Source organism: Medicago sativa, chromosome 6 (genome assembly GCF_051527215.1).
Source record: "Medicago sativa cultivar Bolivia chromosome 6, Bolivia_mono, whole genome shotgun sequence".
Lineage (NCBI taxonomy): Eukaryota > Viridiplantae > Streptophyta > Magnoliopsida > Fabales > Fabaceae > Medicago > Medicago sativa.
This window is the reverse complement of record NC_140754.1, coordinates 95171253-95197590: the sequence shown is the minus strand read 5'-3', so window position 1 is coordinate 95197590 and position 26338 is coordinate 95171253. Positions and strand designations below refer to the sequence as shown.

Below are 26338 nucleotides of genomic sequence, written 5' to 3'. Positions count from 1 at the left end.
TTCAATAAATAATAATTATATTTTACACAAGGCCCCAAAAGGAGCGCAGAACACCAAAAAAAAAAAAACAAACAAAAGAGAGCATCAAAACCCGAGCGCCCCAATCAACAGCGAACTCAACAAACACCTGCAGACAACAAAAAACAACACGAATAACCTGAAAGCCGCACCAGGAAGGACGGGGAGACCGAACCCCGCAAGCAACCCCAGCAAAACCAAACCACCACAACACCCTACTAGTCTAAACACAGGACAGACTGCACCTCCCACTCATAGAGAGAGCAGGAACTAGCAGGGCACTTAGTCCGAAACCACTTCCAAGCTAAGAGTTTAACTCTGTCCACCACTGGCTCCTCTCGCTCTCGGAGTAAGCCACCAGCAAAGATAAAGTCATTCTGGGTCGCCCAAATGGTCCAAATAACAGCATGCCAAATAAGAAGCAACACTAACCTAACTCTCGTACCCCCCCCCCCCCCCCCCCCTAAACCCGTAAAGGCCTGAGCTAACCCAGGTGCATCACTAACTCCCAACCAACCACCTAGAGTAATATTGAGTTTCTAACAGGCAAGAAGAAACTCTTCTGCAGAAGGCAACTCAGATGTTCCATTGAAATAAAAGTTTTGCCAATTGTAAGATTGTATTGCACAAGCAATCCCATTCAGTCATTTTTTTCACAGCTAAGGAGTAAGTATACATTTACCTTCAATTATAAAAACGTATCTTAAAAATTATTTTAAAATGATTAAATCCCCTTTGTCAAAATTAGCAAGAATACAAACCTGCAATGTTACTATTGCTATACAACTTATTGTAACCTGCAATATGATTATGTTTCTGTTATCAAAATCTAAGCTTTTGCTTCTAATGCTAAAAACATAGAATATTGAAACAATAAATTAGTATTCTATTGTGTATGATACTTTTAAATAAATGGAAGACAGATCCTTAAGTAGTTAAATAAAACATCATGGCCCAGCTTCATCACTATGTGACAATTGGAGCTTGAAAAATTGTACTAAAAATTTATAGAAAACTGGTACGAAGTTTTGTTCAAAAGTCCATTCTTGTTTAGGAGAGCTGTATTATCATACCCCTTTTTAGGCTTTAGCTAGCTTTACATCGAAACCTATGAGACAGTTCTTGGTTCGAATACCTATATTGGTTCCTTCACTTGCACCCTAGTTTAGTTTCATCTATATTTGGACTGTTGGTAAAGGATTTGTTCCATTTCTACATCTGATGCGATATTTAATCCTTTTATCCACTCATTTATGCCTTAAAGTCATGAACTTGGTTTCTTGGGGTGCAACCGAAGTCCTGGTAGTCTACTAGATCTGGTTTCTGGTGTGAACATAGTATTTAGCAAACAAAAACTGTGGGAGAAAATTATCCATTCTGAAGTTGAGCCTTTTTTACACGATTTGGTACATACTGCAATGTCAGTTTGAGTTTTACTTGTCCAAGAGATTTTGTGTGCAACTCTTTTCAATATTTATAGATGGAATAACAACAAACTAACTTATTCCAACTCATATTTACAAGTTTGATTTTCAGTAGCTCTTAGTCTATGATTTAGGTGGTATTTTCTCACAATTTCAAGGCAATTACCTAGCACTACCACCTTACTTCATCTCCAATTGATATGTTGTGTACCAAGGTTGACAACACTCATATTTAAGTATGATTTCTTCATAATTATGCAGGAAGAAAAAAAGAGAGTTGAAGCCTGGATTTCTAAGCTATCTAGCGTTCCTTGCCATTTTTCAAATGACCTATTTTCAGACTTACCAGAACATAATAAATCAATTAAAATAAGTGGTGTAAGACACACTTTCAAAATCTGAAATCAACCTTACCCCTAAATTTCATGAATTGATCGAATTTCAAACAAGCATTCAAAGCATATTATAACAGAACCTCTCATCAAACAACAAAAATTATAATATGCATACTTGTAGAGCAGAAAGAGATCTTAGATGCACAAAAACAAAGCATGTAAATCTCAATAACATGTTGATCATTCACACAAGACTTTTAACTCATGAATGTCCACTGCTATCTATCATATTTGAATTTAGTCCTTTCAAACAATAAATTAAGTCATGCACAAATCTCAGCATGCAAACAACATTTCACATACCAATGTACATATTTAAAAACCAAATTTAAGAGTCTTTAGGGCCACCTAGGATCCTTAAATCTTCTCTTTTTTTACTTTGCATATTTATAATTCATTTCAAAGATCACTCCCTTAAGTTTGTTGATTCAGTTTATTCCTCCCCACCGTTTTCTAAACCTGAAAAATTGGAGGGAAAAGAGAACTTCCTTCCAACGTCTTCTTTGCTTTACCGCCAACAAGAATCCTTCTCTTGATTTAGTATACATGCATGATCAAGGAATACGAAAAATGGTTAGAAAATAGTAGGATTAAACCATCGCTTGAATGATTCATGCAAATATCACCAACAAAGATGATTACCACCCACTGCATCAGAGTCTAAGATTGTGAAGATTTTACGCATGTGAGCCACCCGAGATCTGGGCCTTAGCCCAAATCAGCTTGTACAACTGAAAACCTTGGCTATATATAGATCTCAAGTTAACAACCAAAGTAGTTAACTCACAAATTAAATTTACTTTTTCAAAGAGCTTCCACATGTCATATTTTATCATAATATAATTACATAAAAAAAGCTTCAACATATTTCCTATTGATAAATCACAGTTATTTTACCCCCATGTATAACTTCTCTCATGATGTTAAGGGTAAGGGCCAAGGGGCATTACGGTCACTACTTATTCTCATGGAATCTAGAGGCACACTTCTCCAAGTATATTAAAACGTTTGAAATGACAAACCAGCACTTCATGACCTGGGTCGCTGCAGTGCTAGGACCGACAAGGTGTTTGCGTAATTAGTAAGGTATCTATGTAATAGGAATGTTCTACTTAAATACCTCATATTGGGTTCTAAAATGCAGGTTCTTTTCATGGTCTCAACTAGAAAAAAAAAACACAATAAACTTCCCAACCTTTGATGTCCCACCATTCTGCTAGTTTAGAAACTCAGGGGAAGGACAGGAATCGCTAGTTCAGAAAAGTGATAACTCAAAATTCTCCTCAAGTAGGATTTGAACCTACGACCAATCGGTTAACAGCCGACCGCTCTACCACTGAGCTATTGAGGAACAACGGACTTAAGTTAAGGAAGCCGACTCTCGTTCTTTGGACACCAACCTATGACCGAACAAAAAAAGGTTCATCACTCTTTTTCACATACACCAGGAGAAAAGGTTACAATAGCAAGCCCCTCCGGGCAGCGGTCAACCATTCACACTCGAGATTCACATTGATAAATCGATCTCTGCGTCCGCATTTGTCTATATTTGTATAAAGCAGAGGATTGAAGGTTCTTGTGAAAATGTTTATCCTAACAACATGTACCAATTATTAAAAAACCAGAAGGGTTTGTGAAAATTCCATTACCTTGGCTAACGAAAATATCCATGATTCATATTCCTTTCGGGTCATCGAGGCATCCTATGTTCCATCTCATTGTGGCAGTTTACAATTAAGAAATTGCATTCAGGGTCATCATAAGAGCATGGATCCATCCTTTATATTAAGAATAAAAAAATTCATACCAATATCACATTTAAGGCAACATGCAACTTTTACACTATGAATGAATTGTTCATCGTGTTTCCTTTAGGGTATCGAGGCATCCAAGCACTTGCACTATTTTTTAAACAAATAATATCCATTAATTCTTTCGGTCATCGAGGCATTTATTAATGTATAAAAATTCATATATCACATTTTAGGCATCCGAGGCATAATGTTTGCTTTAGGGTCATCGAGGCATCCAAACTCTTGAAACATTTATGGAACAAATAATATCCATCAATTCCTTTCGGGTCATTGCGGCATCATAATAGTATCAAAATTTAGACCCATATATCATATAATATATGAGTGACAATTCAAAGTCTAGAATTGCACTCAAGATGATAAAATTCAAGAATCAAGATAGTGCTAGAAACGTACCATCGAAGGAAAAAGAACTCGACAACGAGACGAAAACACCAACACATCGTAACGTGAAACATCGATGAGGTCTGAACGGCGAAAGAAGAAGAACCGCGTTTGGATGATTGAAGAACCGTTCATACCTTTGAAGAATCGTAATCATCGAATGAAAAGAAAGCAGCGTGTCTCCAATTTATAGGCTTTGTTCCGGGCTTTTCTATTTTTTGGGCCTCGGCCCACTATTCATTGTAACCTTATTAGCATTACTATTACTTTTTTACTTATATGTACACCCGTTTTTACTTTCTATTTATTATATTATACTAGTACTAGTTTATATAAATGATTTATTGTAGTTTCAATGGTGCAAACTACAAAACTAATTTTTTGTAAAATCAAATTGATAAAAATTGATTGAGGTTTTTTAATTAATAAAAAGTAACTTTGATAAAATAATTGGTATAATTTAGTTTTTTTTTACAAGAATTGGTATAATTTAGTTATTCTAACTATTAATAGTTCATCAAATTATTCAATATTTGATGTATATAAGTTTAAAGTGTCTCATTTTGACTATCATAAAAAATGTAAATAAGTTGAAAATGTTTAATTGTTAGAGACAGTCTATTGCAAAAAAAAAAAAATTGAGAGAAATTATTTGAGTTCAAACCTCGAATTTCTCGTTTATTCATTTTTAAGCGGTAAGTATATAGCCAACGGGCAATTATTTGAGAGTTAAGCTCACGGGGACAGAGAAATGATTTTTTAATAAAAAATAGTAATTTTAATTATGTGTAGATGAGAGAAAATTATTTGTTAAAAGTAATTTTGACATACAAAAATTAGGTTATGCTTGATAAAAAGATCTCTAACACTAATGTCTAGATTATTGTACTACTATTGCTTAAAAAAAACAGAGAGATTATTTTACTATACTGATAATAAACAAAGATTAGCTTATGCTTACAACTTTTGTTTTAATCTTGAACAAACAAATTGTTCCCCTAAAAAAACTGTTGTCCAACTTTGCAACGTGAAGACATGATATCTATTTTTTTGACATGATATTAATCATATAATTTTTTTACTGGAATAATTGAATAGAGAGCTGAAAATTTGTAAGATCATCGTTGTCCTTTTTAAAATGTTCTAATGTGTGCTTATATTGTAGGCCAAATGCATCTAACGATTCTTTTCTACAAAGTTTTTCCTTAGTATGGATTTAATAGGACATTTTGATACTTCATGGACATCTAAAGGGGAACGTTATAAATAATATTAAATACAAGTGTGGATGTCCATTTTCCCTAGACTTTCTATACCCCTTAACTCCTATGAGTGAATGTCTATATTCATTTGTTATTGGCATTTGGTCTTATGGCTCTTTAAGTACTTACCACATTTTGTCCTATAAATAGGACTTATATATTGCAATATAAAGAACACACTTGCGAAGAGAATTAGGCATGACAACAAAACCCATAATCGTGGTTATCCGCCCGAACCAAACCCAATTTGACGGGTTTTCCTCGTTTTGACTGGGTTTGGGTTTTCCCCGATTTTAAAACATGGATATGGGACGGGTAATGGGTATATAAGTACCCACCCCGAACTCATACCCAAACCCGTCCCGAATGCAGAAAATTACTTTATGTTGATATGTCATGTTATTTTGTTTGATAATTCTCGTGTTATAAAAACTATCATTGATATTTAAAGGAGCAACTAAATCAATCGATCTAACAAATGTTAAAGTGAGCATATTGTTGAATAATGCATTACAACATTTCTCTAGGGGTTGCAAAAAATCTTATATTTTTTATTTATTCAATGAGGGGACGGGGATTGGGCGGGGATACCCGAACCCGTCGGGGACGGGGATAGAGTTCAATTTCTCATCCCCGGTATGGGTAGGGTAACGGATAAGTATATGATAATCCGATATGGGGAGGGGGAATGTAAAACCCGTCCCCACCCCGCCCCATTGTCATGTCTCAGAATAGTATAAGCTCATCTTTTCTATCTTTGATCATCTTCTCTATTTTTAATCTTGTCATTAGTTTATTTCATAATAGTACTTTTTTGATGTTGAACACCACACTCCCTTGAAGAAAGTACATGAAAAAGAAGCAAAATCAGTAACTATAATTCAAATAAACATAAACATATTATTCATATTTCTACATGTTCTCTTGGATACTATGTTAAGCTGAATTCGCATTTCATTATTTCCACACACACTCAATACAATAGGTTAACCAAAAAGCAAATATACAAAGTATGATGTCAAACAAAATAAAACACACATCAGGTAATCTGATCAACAAATCAAACTTTACAAAATATACAATCAAACATCTTTAGCCGTCACAGGGTGAAGTATGTCACACCAAATAAAATTGATGCATTGTCTGTTATCATTGAAAACAAGCCTACTTTAGTACTTTTGCAAGAAGCAAGTGCAACTGGCTAGCTTCCTGCATTTATGTCATGATTCATGATTCCTTATTGAGATCCTCATTCACATTATATTTTCTATCAGGTATGATTAAAAAAATAGTACCAAAGTCAATTTGCATGCCTTAAAGAAGTGTAAGACACCCCATTATTCTTCCTGACTATTTATGTTCCCCTAGATGATGTATATAACTTTTGTACTTCCCTTCAAATTGAAGCACAAAACATTAACTTTCTACTAGTGAATGTTGTTGCATGATGTTCCACTGAGTTGTCTTCATCTACAAGTTAATGCCGCTCTTGATGTCCTTCAATTCAAATTGAAGCACATAACATTAACTTTCCGTACTTTGACTCACAAGACTCAATATTGTGTCTTCCATCAGTTCTGCAAGAATGGTGTCACCCATTTCAAAACCAACTATTTCAGCATCGAGTCGAAGGTCCATCCACGTTCCATTTCTCGCCATGTCTTTTCTGACAATTTGTTCCAAAGTGTGCGGTGGGGGCAAAGGAAGGACATGCCAACACACTCCTTCCCAGACCTTAAGAATAATCTTTTTCATATTTGGAGTTAGCCTTATACTAGAGTTTACAAATGATACCCCCAAAGTAATGCCAACAAACCTCCATGAGAACCTTGTTGATACAGTCGAATAGGAGCTTCTGTTCATGGCAAAGCATGTTTGAGAAGAACTCTACCTGATCAAACAACGAAGGATCTAGTATCTTGTCTGAGGAAAGACATTTCATCAATAGTTGATCTTGTGTCAAGCCAGCAGCGTGGATGACAGCATTTATGTACTCATATATCAATTCATTTTGTTCAAAACAACATTTTCCTCTATCGAATTGATCCACTAGTGAAGAGTCGTGTTCCTCAAATCGAATTTGTAGTGGTTGTACTCGCAGTTTAACTGAAAATCATGAATGAATGTGTTACAAGATAATTAAATTTGACATGGTAAGTAAAGAGGTTAGTTGGTTTTTCTAAAACACTTCCAACTTTTCTCTATCTGCAGGGAAAATCTTGTTTTTAAAATATTATTTCAACTTTAAGAACATAGCCAGAGAGTCCTCAAGGTTCTAGGGCAGGAATTTTACCAGGCTGACACTATGAACAATTTCGTTATTAATATTTTTATTTTTTTTTATTCTTGTTGCTTTTCTTTTTCTGTTGTGCGGGGATATTGAGAGAAATAAAAGGTGTATGATCTAGTGTGATTAGATCATGATAATGAGTCTACTTGATCTAATGGTTTGTTGTTAACCAGACTACCATGGCCAGAAACATATACTTGATCATCCTAAGCTCACCCGACACATTTTTGGATCTTACCTAAATTTCAAACTTTTTGAATGATTTTTAAAATTTTGCTCTTAGTTTTGTAGGTTTACGTGAAAATGGGTTGAATGATAAATTGAGTGTAAAAATTACGTTCACACTTAAGAGTTAGAAATCTTAGTTTAAAATTAGGAGCAGCGAGATGTAAAATCAAATTTTCAATTAAAAAACTCAGTTTAAAAACTAATACCTATTTGATACTTGATAAAGTACAAATTTCAATTTAGTCATCATTTTGAGGGATTTGGATTTTGTGAAGTTGTACTCCATACAATCACCTCAATTTATAGCATCCCATCAAGGTCAAACGATCCAAATTTCAATACATATTTTTTTTTAAAATTTTATTTTAAATTATACTAAACCGAACATGAAATCTAAATTGTCTGATCATGGTCAGATGGTTCATATGTAATTCACTCCGTGTGACTCAAAAAAACCCAAATCTCATTTCAGTCACTATATAAATGAACATATACAATTATTTGAGGCTAGTTTTTTATTCTCCGCAGAATGTTGAATTGAGTAGTTGTTAACACAACTTGCTTGCCAAGAAAGCCTATGGTCGTCGTGAGAGTAAAAAAAGGGTCAGTGTCAATGTGTTAGTTGACAACAGAGATTATAGAGATCATTTGAACTCCAAATTTGATGCTACTCCAATAGACATGGAAATCGTTGATGCTTTAGTTTGTTTCCAATACAAAATACCTTTCATTGTCATTAGAGCATTGTCTGATTTTGCTGGAGGAGGTTCAGCATTGTCCAATGAAGCATCTATCTTTTTATCATTAGCTTCTCAAAATGCATTTCATGTTCTTGTCAAATTCATATCTTTATTATAATTTAGTAACTTTAATCCCTTTCTTAATGTATAAGCAAGGGTCATTTTGAGAGGGAGAAAGAAATTATGTGTTTTAAAATTCTCTCTTATATTATGTACTCAAAATAAAATATAATTATTATTTATTGAATTTGAAATGCAATAATATTGTCATCAACTAGGTCATCATAATCTTTTTATCTCTCAAATTTTCTCTATCATTCATTATTCGTATCACACGATAAAATGTTTGTTTTCAACCATCAAATATTTTTATTAAATGCGACATTCTTAACTCTTCGTTGTCTTTTCTGGTGAATAAACGGACACGTGCACAACTCTAAAAACTAGCAAGATAATCGAGATTAATTAAGAAGAAATCAGAAGATTAGTGATTGCAGCATTAGGGAAATCAAGTTCATATATTTGTTGGGTTGGTGTTTATCTATTAGTGCTGGACTATGATGGCTGTATCTTATTGAATTGCTGGTATGAGAGGAAAGTAGCAATGCACTGCAGAGTCAGATCAATGCAGTTTGAAGAGTGCTTCTGAAAAGCCTTATTTTTTGCATTACAAACTGTAGGATCGATATCAAAATTAATGAAAAAATAAAATAATGATGTGACTTTGTAGGCAATACAAAGAACTCGGTAAACTCGAATGACTGACCTTTACAATTGCGTGCAAGAAATACGCGTGCATTTAATAATTATGTGTTTCTAAACTCTATTGTTTTCCTTTTTGCAAGTCATAATTGTTATGTTCATATCACAAATGTCTCTACAGAATACAGATGCTTGACTCAGTAATGAGGATCATGTGATAAAAAAAAAGCCTCGTAGTATTGATTTATCCTCTGGTCCTCACCGTTGTAAAATGATAGAGTCAGATGCAAATATGTGCTTTGAGACAATGCAACCCTAAGCCTAATAGTAAATTGTTAATGTTAAGCACCCAAGACTAAATGATAACTAAATGAATTCAAGAATTGTTCCAGAAAGAGCCTTGTCTCAGCAAACATAAAACAAACGTTATATAGTCATTGTGCATTCTTTTGCATAAATTTCAGTCCGTATAACTTATTGCTAAAGCAGAATATAGCCGATGAGCTCAAGGAAATCCGTATGTAACATATTTGTATGCAGTCTCACTTGGCAGGATAATCTTTGTTCTTTGCTACTTGTCCGCACGTTAGTCCATTTATCTCGCAAGAGGATTCGTCATCAAGATTTTAGGTTGCTGAGAAGCAGCCAATAGGTATTAGATATAATGAACTGTAACCGAAATTTGAAGTGGAATTTTATGTAACTGCAAATACCAGAAAATATACGCATACAAGACCAATACATTAGATAAAGAAAGGATTTAACACTAAAAATTATATATTCACCAAAAGAAATTTCAAATCTAAATAGATGCAAAACTTCAAAAGACAAGCGAAAATCTAAATGTTCATTGTGCTTCAATGAACAATATTGTTATGGAAAGAAAAGAAAAAAACATGTAATGCAGTAATTCTGACAGTTGTTGAGTTAAAGTTAATAGGTGAAGTACTATGGGCATGTGTTTGAGCTCTTTGGTGAACCAATCTCTTGGTGCTCAAAGAAACAAACAGTTGCTGCCCTCTCATCACGTGAAGTTGGGCATATTGTTGTTTGTAGGGCTGGTTCTAAGATTTTTGGTGTCTTGGGCTAATCAGTAAAGTTACGCCCTTTTAAAAAAAAATATTTATACAATGCAAACTACTAAGTAAAAATGGTGTCCTGTGTTGCCGCCTCTCACACCGACCCTCAGCGCCACCCCTGGCTGCTTGTTACACAGCATGCCAAGCTCTATAGTTCCATTCATTACGGAATAAAATGCATCCAAGACCAAGAGATGTGCAACTATTGGAGAATCGTATAGCTCGTGAGAGGAGCAAACATATTGAGACCAAATATTATTTTCTTTGTGACCAAGTTAATAAAGGAAGAATTGAACTAGGTTTTTGCAGTTCTGAGGATCAACTAGCTGACATTAAGACTAAATCATATTTCTTTAAAAAAAAAAAGACTAAATCATAGAAGATAGAAATATTAGAAGAGATAAAAAAAAAACATTCTTAATTGTAGTTTCATCAGTAGAGAAATAGAATTAAGAAGGTGTGTTGAAATTGAAAGCGTGCTTCAACTTCTGTTATAGTAGTTTAGAGAGTTACTTACATAGCAAGTAATATCGCTAGTTAGTATATAATGTGTGTTTACACACAATAAGTTAGAAAGTCATAAAATACTAACTACTCGTATATATTACTTGCTATGTAAGTAATGCTCTAAACTACTTAAAAAAAAATTACAAAACTTAGAAACTCAAAAAATAAAATTTGTGGCAACATCACACTTCATTAAATACCCCTATTTTCAGCATCATCCCAACTTCTTTTTACTAGTTGCTTTTTCGCTCTTATTGTACCTTGTATCTTCACTTGCTTGTACTCCTCTTTATTTACCAAACTATGATTAAAGTTTTCACCAAGAATGCAAGCAATCAAAAGTGAAATCCATCTTTACCATTTTTTATCTATGCAAATCCATTTTTACTGTCAAAACATACAAAAACAAAGAACTCAGATTTATATCTTGGTCACAGTGATATATATATAGAAGGAATTAAAGTCTATAAAAGAGAAAAGGGAGAGTTTTCTTATTTTGCAAAAACAACACTACACTACACTGCTATATATATTCATCAAAAACCCATCATTCACCATCTTCTTTGAATCAAACCACAACCTCAGATCACCACTCTCTTTCAGTCTGTTCCCTTTAATTAATATCTATCATCCCTTTTATCTTTTTTTTTCCTTTCGTTTAGTTTAATAATATTTTAACTATTTGTTCAAAGATTAATTAATTACTGTCTTGTTTTATATTATTAGTTCATTATTTTCATAATAGGCTTTTGACTTTTGAGCCTGATTTAAAATCACTGCAATAATTTTCTTTAAAACAAATCAAGAAACAAACGTTTTCTACCCAAAAAAACTACGTAACTTTGATTTTCTACCCCCAACAAACAAATATTTTTATATTTTTCTCTCTATATACTTTACATTTTATTTAAAAATTGAATTTTAACTTGTATCTAATATTAAGGAGAAAATAAATGTATTTAAGTTATCAAAGTTTTTGCACAATTAACTAGAGATAACCGTTTTGAACGGATGTTGTAGGATGTTGATATTTTCCCTTTATATATTCGACTTATGAATTTGAAATCTAGTTTAAATGACAATTTTTGTTTTGAAGGGTTTTTATAACGTTTTCTCTATTATGATAAACTTTGGTGGCCACATTGTTTTCTAGCAACCACAACACAAATCTTTGGCCACAACAAATCGACAATATGAATAAAGAGGAACGAAGGAAATCCCTCCAAAAATATAACTCTATCTTTTTTAATATGGAAAAATGGATTGAAATGTCAAAATCAAGTTACAAAAAGAGTCAAAGGATCCTAGACTACAAAGAACAACTCAAATCAAAAATGAGAAAAAGAAGAAAACGGTATAAATAATATATGTGCAGAGATCTAGATTTTCTTCAAGTTTTCCAAAGTTGCCTTGCATTGCTCAGCGAATTTAAATAATATATCATACTAATTTTTTCCTTCCTTTATGATTAATATACACCATACTATTTATGTCCCCCTCTCAAGCATCAACTAGTAGCATCTTTATGGTATGAGGATGCCTCGACATCATAAGATAAATCATTCCCTGCCTTTTCCTCTCCATGTTACTCTTGCCTCTTTAACTTTTGCTTGTCTTGCATTTTCTCTCCAATGTAATTAGTTGTACATTATTCCAAGCACCCTTTGTTAGACCATTGAAAGTGTTAATATTCTTGTCTATATCATACTTTTCTTAAGCTTATCGCAGACTTACCGTGCAAATTTAAAGACAATTAAAAATATTTTCTCAAACTAGAAAAAACTCACTTCATTTACTAAAATGAAACATCAACTTCAGCTTTTTCTTTAATCATCTAAGTTCCCCTTTCAGCATCTGCAATTCTAAGTCTCCTATGTTTGAGGCAAAACCGAAGCATTTCTAGAAAGTGATTTTGTCTTTTTATCCTCATCTCAACGTCGTAGGAGAGAAAGACATTTGGCTTTAGAAGCAAGTTCGAAGTTTCATAATCATAATTTGTGTTAAAGATTTTCTTAAAGGCACAATAATAGTTGAATCCATGCTTTTGAAGAGCTATTACAGTATTTTTGAGAAAATATTTAACCTTATTTTTTATCGTGAAACTTTGAGCTTGCTTCTAAATTTGAATGTCGTTCTCGACAACAACTTTGAGATGAGGAATAAATAGACGTCATTTTATTGAGATGATTTTATTTTGCCTCATAAACAAGAGACTTGGAATGGCTTGTCTGCTGGAAGATAAATTTTGATGGAGAATGCAAAAGTTGATGTTGTATTTCAAGTACTAAGTAAGTTTTTCATAATTTGAGAAATATTTTTAAGTTTGTCCTTAAATTTGTGAAATGAATTATTTGTCTATATTGATTGAATTACACGAGTGAGATCAAGAAAATGTATGACTATGATATTGAAATAACACACTATTAATGATCTGGCAAAGGTTGCTTTGAATGACATGTATGTAGCTTATAAGTTTTATTGGAGTGAAAAAAACAAGAGAAGCACACGCAAAGGGGTGAAAGTATCAAAATCTACTGAGGCAAGAGCAGAAAAAGCTCAATCTTATGATTTTGAGGCATCTTCATCCCACAACGATTTTATAAGCTGATACCGGAGATGGGGCAAAAGTTGTTAATTAGATTTTTAGGTAACAGGTTGGAATATTTTTTATACTCTATATAATTTTATTTAGTTTGAAAAAGGAACTTGCCTCAACTCTTGTGTATGTAGGTGTGAAAATAGGTTGGGGGTTAGATTTTGAAATTTCTAAGTCTGACCTATCAAAAAAATGTAAGGTATAACTCTAACTTGTAGCCAATCATATGTTTATTTTTAGACTCGAGTCTGACCTTTCAAAAGCATGATATAGTATGAGTCTGGCCTTTCAAAAAATGTAAGGCATAAGTCTAACATAACCTATATTTAAATAGACCAACGAACTAATAGACCAATAAAATTAAACTCCTTTTTAATATTTAACATGGTATTTTATAGAATTTGACTATAATATCATATTTCAATTCTATTTTATTACTATACATTTAAATATACGAAAAATTAGTGTAAAATAATAAAATAATATACTTAAATTAATGACAAAATTAACAAGTTTCTAATTTAATCTAAAGTACAAAATTTAATATAATAATAAATATTATTTTATATTTACTTAAGCATGTTGATTTTGTAGGCCTATAAGAATTTTGTATGGCACTCTTTGTATAAAAAAAAACATGGCTATTACTTTTCACATTCTATGCCTTACTAGCCCGCTCTGTAAATTTTTCAAAAATGCCCTTGAGCAATTCAGATTTTAAAATCCGAAGTCATTTTTCACTAATTCGGATTTTATAATCTGGATTATGCTTATGTATAATTAGCAAACATAATCTCTCCCATTTCAGCAGTTTTGAATTTTTCTTTTAAAAACAAAGTAAAAAATGCTAAAAAATTGTCAAATAAAATCATGAAAATATAAAAATACCACCAAAAAATTCTAAAAATCAAATAAAACTGATGCAAATTTTTTCTGATTTTTCTGAGAATATGAAAAAATTAAAAAAAATGGGTCTAAAAAATGGAATTTTGGATTTTGAGGGACGGAATCCCGTAAGAAGCTTCTTCTACGGGAGTCTTGATCCTTGATTTTTTTCCTAATTTTCTGGGGAAGTTTCGAAGCATTCCGATCAAGTAGCCCGAAAACAAGATTGTTTACTAATAACAGCTAACAATGACCCAAAACAGAAAGATGAGGGTTGGGAAGTTTAATATTGTCATGTTTAGAATTTGTGCTGATACAGTTCGAATTAGTTTTCCCTTGAAAAATGGTGTCTATAGGGTGTTCAGATTTTATAATCCGACAAAATCAAGTAGCGCGCCCTATTTTTTGAGGTTTTTGGATTATAAAGTCCGAATTGGTGGAAAACTCTTTTTTTTCACCTTATAACAAATGAAAACCTGAATTCGGATTTTAAAATCTAAATTGCTCAAGGCATTTTTGGAAAATTTACAAGACGCACTAGTAAGGCATAGGGTGAGAAAAGTATTAATCAAAAAGCATAGCCTAGTCTGGGCCTGATGTAAGCTAGGTTGTAGGGCCCAGTAGGTCAATCTTGCCTATTTTCACCCCTATGTATATGGAAACCCATATCTTTGTAATTTTATTCTGTTTGAGAGGGGAGAACTCGCCTCGACTCTCTTATTCTATTTTTGTTTGGACTCTCTATAATTCTATTTTTGTTTGGAATAATTATTAAGTGGCAAGGGTTCAATCCTTGACTCTTGTATATGGAGAAATTTTGGTTTGGAGGAAAAAATCCACCTTGTGTGTCCTACAAGTTTTTTAATGGATATTAGTCATTGTTAAATGACGGTGAAAACATTGTATCAATAACATGGTAACCAAATGAAAACATCCAAATTGATTCAATAAAAAGTGCATAAATTGATCATGTTGATGAAAGAAAAGTAATGTTGTTTTACCAACATACCTTAGTTTGAGTAAAACTGAACCCATGTTTTTTAAGCATCGTATCAGGTTTGAATTTTGTAGATAAAATAAATGTGGTTGGTCTGAGAGATTCAGCAAAATCAACGGATATTTCAGAGCATTAACACTAAATTGACTCCCTAGCTACTCTTTTTTGTCTCATCTACTAAATTGACATCTTCATTTTCAAAGTCAAATTGATTATCTATGTTTTTTTTTTTTATACTTTGTTGATTTCTTGTGTGACATTATTTAACTTTTCACAATTATATTTCATCTTTAAAGTACAAGAAAGATATAACCATTGGAAGAAAATGGAGTTTCTAGGTGTCCTTGTAATGGTATATATCATTTGGAAGTAGCATCAAGGCCTATGGTTAGATTAATCAGCTTTCCTATCAATTCAAATGTGACAAATGCCCTCTTATTATCAATTCATCCAGCTGTGCCACATTACAAGTTTCCTTACTTTGACTTTGATGGTAATTTTTAGAGCAATATGTTTTCAATTATTTGATTACATTTGTATGCATAATCACATATTCACATATGCATGATGCCTTCTTCCTTTTTTTGCATAATATGTTCAACCTATTCTGGTTTGTGTTGTTGCATTATGAGTGAGAGTGTGTGTGAGAGAGAAAGAGATATGGGAATTTGTGCCATTCATCCCCATCAATTTGTGCTACATTCTAATGCAATGTTTATATTGAGATGAAGGAAGAGGAGAAATACGAGGAAGGGATATTAATTGAGAGAAATAAAAAGGTGTATGATCTAGTGTGTGATTAAATCATGATAAAGTTTACTTGAACTAATGGCTTGTTATTAACCTGGTCAGATAAAACTCTATAAATTAATAATGTCAGGACCGAAGAAATTTATTAATTTAGAAAGTTATTAATTTATCGATAAATTAATAATTATTAATTTAAAGAGTTTTTAAGTAATTATACTGTACATACCAAACAAAAAGACAAATTAGTCTATGCCTCTTAGAATTACGTTGCAGCGAACCTTGGGACTCAACGTAAATTAGTAACTACTGTGTTCATATGCATTGGAAATCAATAATGACTTTTGAAGTACAGTAAATGTAAAGAAGAGGAACAAATATGTTCAATGTATTCTTAATATATTTTTTTCAGGTTTCTATAAATTATTAATTTATGATTTTCTTGGGACCGAAAATTATAAAGGGATCTCCCGAAAAATTATTATCTTATTATTTTATCGAGTTTTTCAATTTTTTACATTGGCCCAAGTCGGGACCGGACAAATTTATTATTTTAGAGAGTTTATTAATTTACCGAGTATTAAATTAAAGAGTTTCTACTGTACTTGATCATCCTAAGCTCAACCAAGACATTATTCAATCTTACCTAAATTTCAAACTTTTTGGAAATTATTTTCAAAATTGTGGGTTTTGTAGGTTTACGTGAACATGAGTTGAATAATAAATTAAGTGTAAAAATTACATTCACACTTAAAAGTTAGATATCTTAGTTTAAAATTAGGATCAGTTTGATGTAAAATTTAATTGAAAATATCCAAACATGGCAAAATAAATTTAAAATCTTTAAAATCACTTTTGACTCTCGAAAAATTAAAGTGAATCCAAACATGCACTAAATATTTCTAAAGAATAAAGGTTCAAATTTAGTACATAAAAAAACTACTATCTCCGTCCCAATTTAATTGACACAATTTTGTTTTTCACACATATTAAGAAAAATGTATAAATAAAGGGGAAAGTGGAATATATTGTATTGGGAATGATAAAAGTAGTATTATTTATTGTTATATTGTATTGGGAATTGTTATACCCTAATTTTGGACCTAAAAATACTTGTTCAATTCTTCTTTTCCTGCATTTCAAGTCACTTGAATATGTCTCTGATCAATTGCATCTTTCTCTGCATCTTATTTCAATGGTATTTGCAAAATTCATGGAAAAAGGGCATTTTAGTCATTTCCTATGTTAAAATTTCTTTCAATCTTTGAAAAATTGTGTGAGTCTTTTCAATTGGTTTGAATAGGTCTTCATTTCAATTCTATGTCAAAATCCATTTTAAAAATTGCATTTGAAGTCATTTTGAGTCAGTTTAGCCCCTGGGGGCATTTTAGTCTTTTCATGTGTTAAAGCCCTGTTTAATCCTTTAAAAATTGTCTCTGAGTCTTTTAATTTGCTTGTATGAATTTTTGCTTTAATTCTCTGTTAAAAATCATTTTAAAAAATTGCATCTGAATCATTTTGAGTCGTTTTAGTCCCTAGGGGCATTTTGGTCTTTTCACGCAAAATTTAGACAGAGAGAGGTTACTTTAAAGTACCTCATTTAAGTAATTGGTTCATTTTAGTCCGTTTTGTCATTTTTAATCGTTTCACTTTACGTTATTTTCCGTTTACCAATTTTAATTCATTTTATTTTCATTTTCATTTTAAGTCCTAAAATTCCTAAAATTGCATTTTAGTCCTTTTAGTCTTGTCATTTGCATTTGGGTCCTTTTGTTTGTTCATTTTGCATATTTTTTGTCCAAGAGTTAGTTATGCCACGTGGCAGTGTCCTATTGGTCCAGGGCTACACATGGCAGCCTATAAATAGCCCAGTCATGGTCAAGGGTCAAAGGGAGCAATCATTACAGTACACATCATCAAAACAGAATTTTCCTTCTCTCTCCACCAAAAAACGGATCAAAGAAGCTAAAAACTCAAGAACAGTATGAATGTTGCATGAATCTCCATGAACATTCATACGAATTCTTCAAGTTCCAGAAGCTAATTCGCTTCAAGTCAACACAATTCCACCTCAAATCATCACAAATTGTTTCCTCCAAAATCGAAATTCACCAAGAAGCGAATTCCTCAAACCCTAACATTCAAGATCCAGGCTCGTAACAACATCACAGCATGAGCACAAGTGCAGATTCACACAACAACACACACATCGTGCAATCTAACTTTTGCCTGCCTCGACATCATAAGATAAATCATTCCCTGCCTTTTCCTCTCCATGTTACTCTTGCCTCTTTAACTTTTGCTTGTCTTGCATTTTCTCTCCAATGTAATTAGTTGTACATTATTCCAAGCACCCTTTGTTAGACCATTGAAAGTGTTAATATTCTTGTCTATATCATACTTTTCTTAAGCTTATCGCAGACTTATCGTGCAAATTTAAAGACAATTAAAAATATTTTCTCAAACTAGAAAAAACTCACTTCATTTACTAAAATGAAACATCAACTTCAGCTTTTTCTTTAATCATCTAAGTTCCCCTTTCAGCATCTGCAATTCTAAGTCTCTTATGTTTGAGGCAAAACCGAAGCATTTCTAGAAAGTGATTTTGTCTTTTTATCCTCATCTCAACGTCGTAGGAGAGAAAGACATTTGGCTTTAGAAGCAAGTTCGAAGTTTCATAATCATAATTTGTGTTAATGATTTTCTTAAAGGCACAATAATAGTTGAATCCATGCTTTTGAAGAGCTATTACAGTATTTTTGAGAAAATATTTAACCTTATTTTTTATCGTGAAACTTTGAGCTTGCTTCTAAATTTGAATGTCGTTCTCGACAACAACTTTGAGATGAGGAATAAATAGACGTCATTTTATTGAGATGATTTTATTTTGCCTCATAAACAAGAGACTTGGAATGGCTTGTCTGCTGAAAGATAAATTTTGATGGAGAATGCAAAAGTTGATGTTGTATTTCAAGTACTAAGTAAGTTTTTCATAATTTGAGAAATATTTTTAAGTTTGTCCTTAAATTTGTGAAATGAATTATTTGTCTATATTGATTGAATTACACGAGTGAGATCAAGAAAATGTATGACTATGATATTGAAATAACACACTATTAATGATCTGGCAAAGGTTGCTTTGAATGACATGTATGTAGCTTATAAGTTTTATTGGATTGAAAAAAACAAGAGAAGCACACGCAAAGGGGTGAAAGTATCAAAATCTGCTGAGGCAAGAGCAGAAAAAGCTCAATCTTATGATTTTGAGGCATCTTCATCCCACAACGATTTTATAAGCTGATACCGGAGATGGGGCAAAAGTTGTTAATTCGATTTTTAGGTAACAGGTTGGAATATTTTTAAAACTCTATATAATTTTATTTAGTTTGAAAAAGGAACTTGCCTCAACTCTTGTGTATGTAGGTGTGAAAATAGGTTGGGGGTTAGATTTTGAAATTTCTAAGTCTGACCTATCAAAAAAATGTAAGGTATAAGTCTAACTTGTAGCCAATCATATGTTTATTTTTAGACTCGAGTCTGGTCTTTCAAAAGCATGATATAGCATGAGTCTAACATAATCTATATTTAAATAGACCAACGAACTAATAGACCAATAAAATTAAACTCCTTTTTAATATTTAACATGGTATTTTATAGAATTTGACTATAATATCATATTTCAATTCTATTTTATTACTATACATTTAAATATACGAAAAATTAGTGTAAAATAATAAAATAATATACTTAAATTAATGACAAAATTAACAAGTTTCTAATTTAATCTAAAGTACAAAATTTAATATAATAATAAATATTATTTTATATTTACTTAAGCATGTTGATTTTGTAGGCCTATGAGAATTTTGTATGGCACTCTTTGTATAAAAAAAAACATGGCTATTACTTTTCACACTCTATGCCTTACTAGCGCGCTCTGTAAATTTTTCAAAAATGCCCTTGAGCAATTCAGATTTTAAAATCCGAAGTCATTTTTCACTAATTCGGATTTTATAATCTGGATTATGCTTATGTATAATTAGCAAACATAATCTCTCCCATTTCAGCAGTTTTGAATTTTGCTTTTAAAAACAAAGTAAAAAATGCTAAAAAACTGTCAAATAAAATCATGAAAATATAAAAATACCACCAAAAAATTCTAAAAATCAAATAAAACTGATGCAAATTTTTTCTGATTTTTCTGAGAATATGAAAAAATTAAAAAAAAATGGGTCTAAAAAATGGAATTTTGGATTTTGAGGGACGGAATCCCGTAAGAAGTTTCTTCTACGGGAGTCTTGATCCTTGATTTTTTTTCCTAATTTTCTGGGGAAGTTTCGAAGCATTCCGATCAAGTAGCCCGAAAACAAGATTGTTTACTAATAACAGCTAACGATGACCCAAAACAGAAAGATGAGGGTTAGGAAGTTTAATATTGTCCTTAAAATGGTTATCCATGTTACAAACATGTTTAGAATTTGTGCTGATACAGTTCGAATTATTTTTCCCTTGAAAAAGGGTGTTTAGAGGGTGTTCAGATTTTATAATCCGACAAAATCAAGTAGCGCGCCCTATTTTTTGAGGTTTTTGGATTATAAATTCCGAATTGGTGGAAAACTCTTTTTTTTCACCTTATAACAAATGAAAACCTGAATTCGGATTTTAAAATCTGAATTGCTCAATGCATTTTTGGAAAATTTACAAGACGCACTAGTAAGGCATAGGGTGAGAAAAGTATTAATCAAAAAGCATAGCCTAGTCTGGGCCTGATGTAAGCTAGGTTGTAGGGCCCAGTAGGTCAATCTTGCCTATATTTCACCCCTATGTATATGGAAAACCCATATCTTTGTAATTTTATTCTGTTTGAGAGGGGAGAACTCGCCTCGACTCTATTATTCTATTTTTGTTTGGACTCTCTATAATTCTATTTTTGTTTGGAATAATTATTAAGCAAGTGGCAAGGGTTCGATCCTTGACTCTTGTATATGGAGAAATTTTGGTTTGGAGGAAAAAATCCACCTTGTGTGTCCTACAAGTTTTTTAATGGATATTAGTCATTGTTAAATGATGGTGAAAACTTTGTATCAATAACATGGTAACCAAATAAAAACGTCCAAATTGATTCAATAAAAAGTGCATAAATTGATCATGTTGATGAAAGAAAAGTAATGTTGTTTTACCAACATACCTTAGTTTGAGTAAAACTGAACCCATGTTTTTTAAGCATCGTATCAGGTTTGAATTTTGTAGATAAAATAAATGTGGTTGGTCTGAGAGATTCAGCAAAATCAACGGATATTTCAGAGCATTAACACTAAATTGACTCCCTAGCTACTCTTTTTTGTCTCATCTACTAAATTGACATCTTCATTTTCAAAGTCAAATTGATTATCTATGTTTTTTTTTTTTATACTTTGTTGATTTCTTGTGTGACATTATTTAACTTTTCACAATTATATTTCATCTTTAAAGTACAAGAAAGATATAACCATTGGAAGAAAATGGAGTTTCTAGGTGTCCTTGCACTACAAAAAACGCGCACGGATTGCGGGGGTTTTTTTGACGGATTGCGGGGGTTTTAAACCTCCACAAAGTGTTTTGCGGGAGTTTTAAAAACCGCCGCTTATACTAATCCCACAAATTATTTGCGGGAGTTTTGGGGGACCGCTGGTATCCTGCCGAATAAACTGCGGGGGTTTGGTTGTGGAGGTTGAAAACCCCCGCAAATTGTTAAAATAAAAATAAAAAAAAATTAATCACAAAACTGAAACATTCATTAAAATATAACCAGAGTTACATAAAATATTATAATCAATGTTATAAAAAATTATACTACAAATATAAAATGTGCATGATAATACAATACAAAATTAATAGTAGCCTAAATGTAATCTATACTAAATGAACATTAAAAAAAATAATCAAACATTTCTAGTACTAGATAATCCTCCTCTTGCATCCATAGGCAATCCAGGCTCCCTTGCATCCATGTGAACTATGCTCCCTTCCTTAAATAACAAAAAATTACTTAGTGAAGATATTCAAAATTACTATTAAAATACATAGAAATTAATCACTAATCAAATTTTTAAGCAATATCATCCATCATTTCAACATATACAACAACAACTATAGATGAACACCTTACCTCTTAAATGGTTTTCGACGGTCTGAGAGTTCTCTGAAAATCTAACTCCTCTGTTCCCTGGTTTTTCTAGTTTTGTTGAGTCTGCACTCACCCAAGCAAACAAATAAATACTCCTACAAAATGGCACCAAATGATACACAAAAAGTACTCATTACAGCCCCAAAAAAAAAAAAACAGAACAGGGACCAAATTGTAGAGAATTAAAACAGCCCCAACACCTGCAATAATAACACACAAGAAGCCATGTGACGACAACCCATCCTTACTTCCCTGATACACAAAGAACCAGTCCCGAATTGCTCAAAAAATTCTGCGTACAAGACAGTTGTCCAGAGGCACACAACCAACTAGCCAAAAACAATAGAAAACTTACAAATGAGGCTAGTGATGTACAAAATGATACACCAAGAATTGAACCAAGCAAAGTTGCAGTCTAAGAGGTAGCATAAAACACATCAGACCATCTTAATTAAAATTATTAGTTAGGATGTAACTTACCTCTCATTCCCTTCATTAGAGTGAAAATAGATTCGCTATCAAAATATCATATGTCGGAGTAATACCACAGTTGACTCAGTAATACTTCTGGAGCAATATATGTCGGATTTCCCGAATACCACAGTTGACTTCGGTTGTGAATGAAGTGTTGAAGACTGAAAATATCGCCATCAATCATATTGTAAGATATAACCATAACGCTTAAAACTTAATTAATGTAATTAGTGTTTCAAGAAAATGATATTGAAAAATTAATTAGAAGGATGACAGTAAAAACGTAATTAATGTAATTAGTGAATACTAGTGATTACTTAAAACAAATCTACAATTTTATAGCACAATATGCACAAGTCCAAGTACCATGTCTTGTTTTCAGTTCAGTTGAGGATTAGTGGCTGGAACTGTTATCAACAAACTCTAAATAAGACATAGTATAGTACAGATGGACTCAAGATAATTTATCTTCTTACAATAATCGTCATACAATTTTCGGATAAGTATATACATTGTAATGTGAAAACTTAAGCAAATGCAAGTGATTTGGATTATAAAAATAAACTAGAGGATAATGACCTTAGCATTTCATGAATAAGCCAATTCATCTTCCCTTTCAACTTCTGCAAAGTATCAAGCACCATATAAAAGAGGTTAATCTCCACAGTAAAAAAAACCCAGCAATTTAGAATATTAAAAACCCTACCGTCTTGCTTTAGGTATATTGCAGAAAGCACAACACAACTTATATGAAAAGAGTGTATGTTTTAACTACAACTTCCCACTTGTGATAGCTATTGGTGAACCCTAAAATTGTCTTAAAATTGTAATATTGCAAAAAATATTGGTGAACCCGAAATATTGTTTAAATCTAACAAAAAATTATAGAGAAACTGTGTACAAAAAATTGTTTTTATGACTTGTGATAGCTATTGGTGAACCCTAATTTCAAGAATTGAACAGACTGTGTACAGAAACTCTGTTCATGATAGCTAATGGGAACAAATCTAACAGGAGAGTTGAAACTCTGTTGATGATTATTATCCAGAAAATAGTTTTCACTGTTCTTGATCCCAATTTTTCATGGATATCAAAACCATCAAACCCTAAAATTATCAATTTCATTAAAACAAACCAAAGGCAGGAGAATTTCATTAAACCCTAATTCCCAAATGATAGATCAAATTGAGTTATGGAGAAAGAAGAAAAATACCTTTGTGATGGATGGAGAGAGTGACGGCGGCGAGGGTGAGAGCGGCGAAAGTAAGAGCGATGAGAGTGAGCTATGCGTTTCTGGAGAGAGAGAGAGGGAAGAAAAGCTCAAAAAAAAACAATAGAAAAGAAAAAAAAGAAAGGGAAGAAAAGAGATCTGAATCTTATCTCAATGAAATAAAACAAAAAATATAAGTGCGCCAGCGTGAAAATTCAGCGGGATAAGTGTAAAGGAAAAAAATCGCCTTCATTTTGCGGGGGTTTTTAAACCGCCACAGATTGATAAGCATTTTGTACAATAAAAATTCGGGCGTCACTATTTCAATTAATTTGTGGGGGTTTTTTAAAACCTCCTTAAAATAACCTCCGCAATCAAACGCGTTTTTTGTAGTGTTGTAATGGTATATATCATTTGGAAGTAGCATCAAGGCCTATGGTTAGATTAATCAGCTTTCCTATCAATTCAAATGTGACAAATGCCCTCTTATTATCAATTCATCCAGCTGTGCCACATTACAAGTTTCCTTACTTTGACTTTGATGGTAATTTTTAGAGCAATATGTTTTCAATTATTTGATTACATTTGTATGCATAATCACATATTCACATATGCATGATGCCTTCTTCCTTTTTTTGCGTAATATGTTCAACCTATTCTGGTTTGTGTTGTTGCATTATGAGTGAGAGTGTGTGTGAGAGAGAAAGAGATATGGGAATTTGTGCCATTCATCCCCATCAATTTGTGCTACATTCTAATGCAATGTTTATATTGAGATGAAGGAAGAGGAGAAATACGAGGAAGGGATATTAATTGAGAGAAATAAAAAGGTGTATGATCTAGTGTGTGATTAAATCATGATAAAGTTTACTTGAACTAATGGCTTGTTATTAACCTGGTCAGAAACATATACTTGATCATCCTAAGCTCAACCAAGACATTATTCAATCTTACCTAAATTTCAAACTTTTTGGAAATTATTTTTAAAATTGTGGGTTTTGTAGGTTTACGTGAACATGAGTTGAATAATAAATTAAGTGTAAAAATTACATTCACACTTAAAAGTTAGATATCTTAGTTTAAAATTAGGATCAGTTAGATGTAAAATTTAATTGAAAATATCCAAACATGGCAAAATAAATTTAAAATCTTTAAAATCACTTTTGACTCTCGAAAAATTAAAGTGAATCCAATGCACTAAATATTTCTAAAGAATAAAGGTTCAAATTTAGTACATAAAAAAACTAATACCTATTTGATACTTAATAAAATACAAATTTCAATTTAGTCATCATTTTGAGGGATTTGGTTTTGTGTAGTTGTACGCATACAATCGCCTCAATTTATAACATCACATCCTATCAAAGTCAAACGACCCAAATTTCAATGCAGATTTTTTTATTTTTTATGTTTTGATTTTAAATTATACTAAATCGAATTTGAAATCTAAATTGTCTGATCTTAGTCAAACAGTTCATATGTGATTGACTCTGTGTGACTCTAAACAACCAAAATCTCATTTTAGTCACTACAGAGATGAAAAGATATAATTATTTTAGGCTAACTTTTCACTTAATTCCCTACAGAATGTTGAACTGTGTTGTTGTGTTAGCAGAATTTGTTTGCCAAGAGTGCCAATGTGTTTGTTGACAATAGAGCTTATAGAGATCATTTGAACTCCAAATTTGATGCTGCTCCAACAAACATGGAAAGTACTGTTGTTGCTTTAGTTTGTTTCCAACACAAAACACCTTGTCAAATTCATTTGATGTTCTTGTCAAATTCATATTGTTATAATGTGTTTCTTAAAGTGTAAGCAGGGGATATTTTGAGAGGGAGAAAGAAATTATGTGTTCCAAGTTCTCTCTTGTATTGTGCACTCAAAATAAAAACATTATGAAATCAACTTATTTATTAAGAGAGTTTTAAATACAAAAAAGAGGTCATACCTGTCTCGGCACTTTGACCAAGATCAAGTATAGTATGTGCTCTTATTAGTTTAATATATGATACGTTGATATTTGTAACCAAAAAAAAATACAAAAAAGAGGTTTAATATGTTTAATAAATATTCAAACATTATAGAAAGTTTTCGACTTGGTTTAGTGGGGTGCGCCAAGCCCATTTTGTAGTGTAACATATGACGACACTTGAAAGTCTCAACAACAAGATATTTTAATGTACTCTTCACCTATAGAATTCAATTTAATATCATATTGATATTGATCAATGTATCAGGTATTAAGCTGATAAAAGCATATGCTACATTTGATCTTGGTCAAAGTACCGAAAAAGGTATGAGTGTAACTTGCATTCATACAACATGGGCTCTTCTTCATTTCTAACAACTCTTTTTTTTTTTTGTCTCTTCATTTCTTGTTTGAGTTCTTTTTTTATATAAAATTAATAATATGATTGAA

At 32.1% G+C, this 26338-nt stretch overlaps 2 long non-coding RNA genes, 2 other non-coding genes and 1 pseudogene across 7 annotated transcripts; 1 reads left to right on the top strand and 4 right to left on the bottom strand.

Annotated features, from left to right (window-relative positions):
• Positions 1–2067: 2067 nt before the first annotated feature.
• LOC146918468 (uncharacterized) lies at positions 2068–4286 on the bottom strand. Its single transcript, XR_015014324.1, has 2 exons — positions 4048–4286; positions 2068–2368 (listed from the first exon to the last, which is right to left on the bottom strand). It is a non-coding gene; the product is annotated as an uncharacterized LOC146918468 (long non-coding RNA).
• TRNAN-GUU (transfer RNA asparagine (anticodon GUU)) lies at positions 3117–3188 on the bottom strand. Its single transcript has one exon. It is a non-coding gene; the product is annotated as a tRNA-Asn (tRNA).
• Positions 4287–21820: 17534 nt separating the features above from the next.
• On the bottom strand, positions 21821–24320 carry LOC146918467 (uncharacterized). 4 transcript variants are annotated; one of them, XR_015016210.1, is made up of 6 exons: positions 23922–24320; positions 23288–23331; positions 22715–22869; positions 22435–22563; positions 22217–22329; positions 21821–22076 (listed from the first exon to the last, which is right to left on the bottom strand). It is a non-coding gene; the product is annotated as an uncharacterized LOC146918467 (long non-coding RNA). The 4 variants fall into 4 exon arrangements; XR_015016211.1 differs by having other exon boundaries at positions 22217–22297; XR_015016213.1 differs by lacking the exon at positions 22435–22563 and having other exon boundaries at positions 22217–22297.
• A 1543-nt stretch (positions 24321–25863) lies between these two features.
• On the top strand, positions 25864–25973 carry LOC146918466 (U2 spliceosomal RNA; annotated as a pseudogene).
• Positions 25974–26023: 50 nt separating this feature from the next.
• LOC146918465 (U2 spliceosomal RNA) lies at positions 26024–26217 on the bottom strand. The gene has a single exon (XR_015017000.1). It is a non-coding gene; the product is annotated as a U2 spliceosomal RNA (small nuclear RNA).
• Positions 26218–26338: the final 121 nt, after the last annotated feature.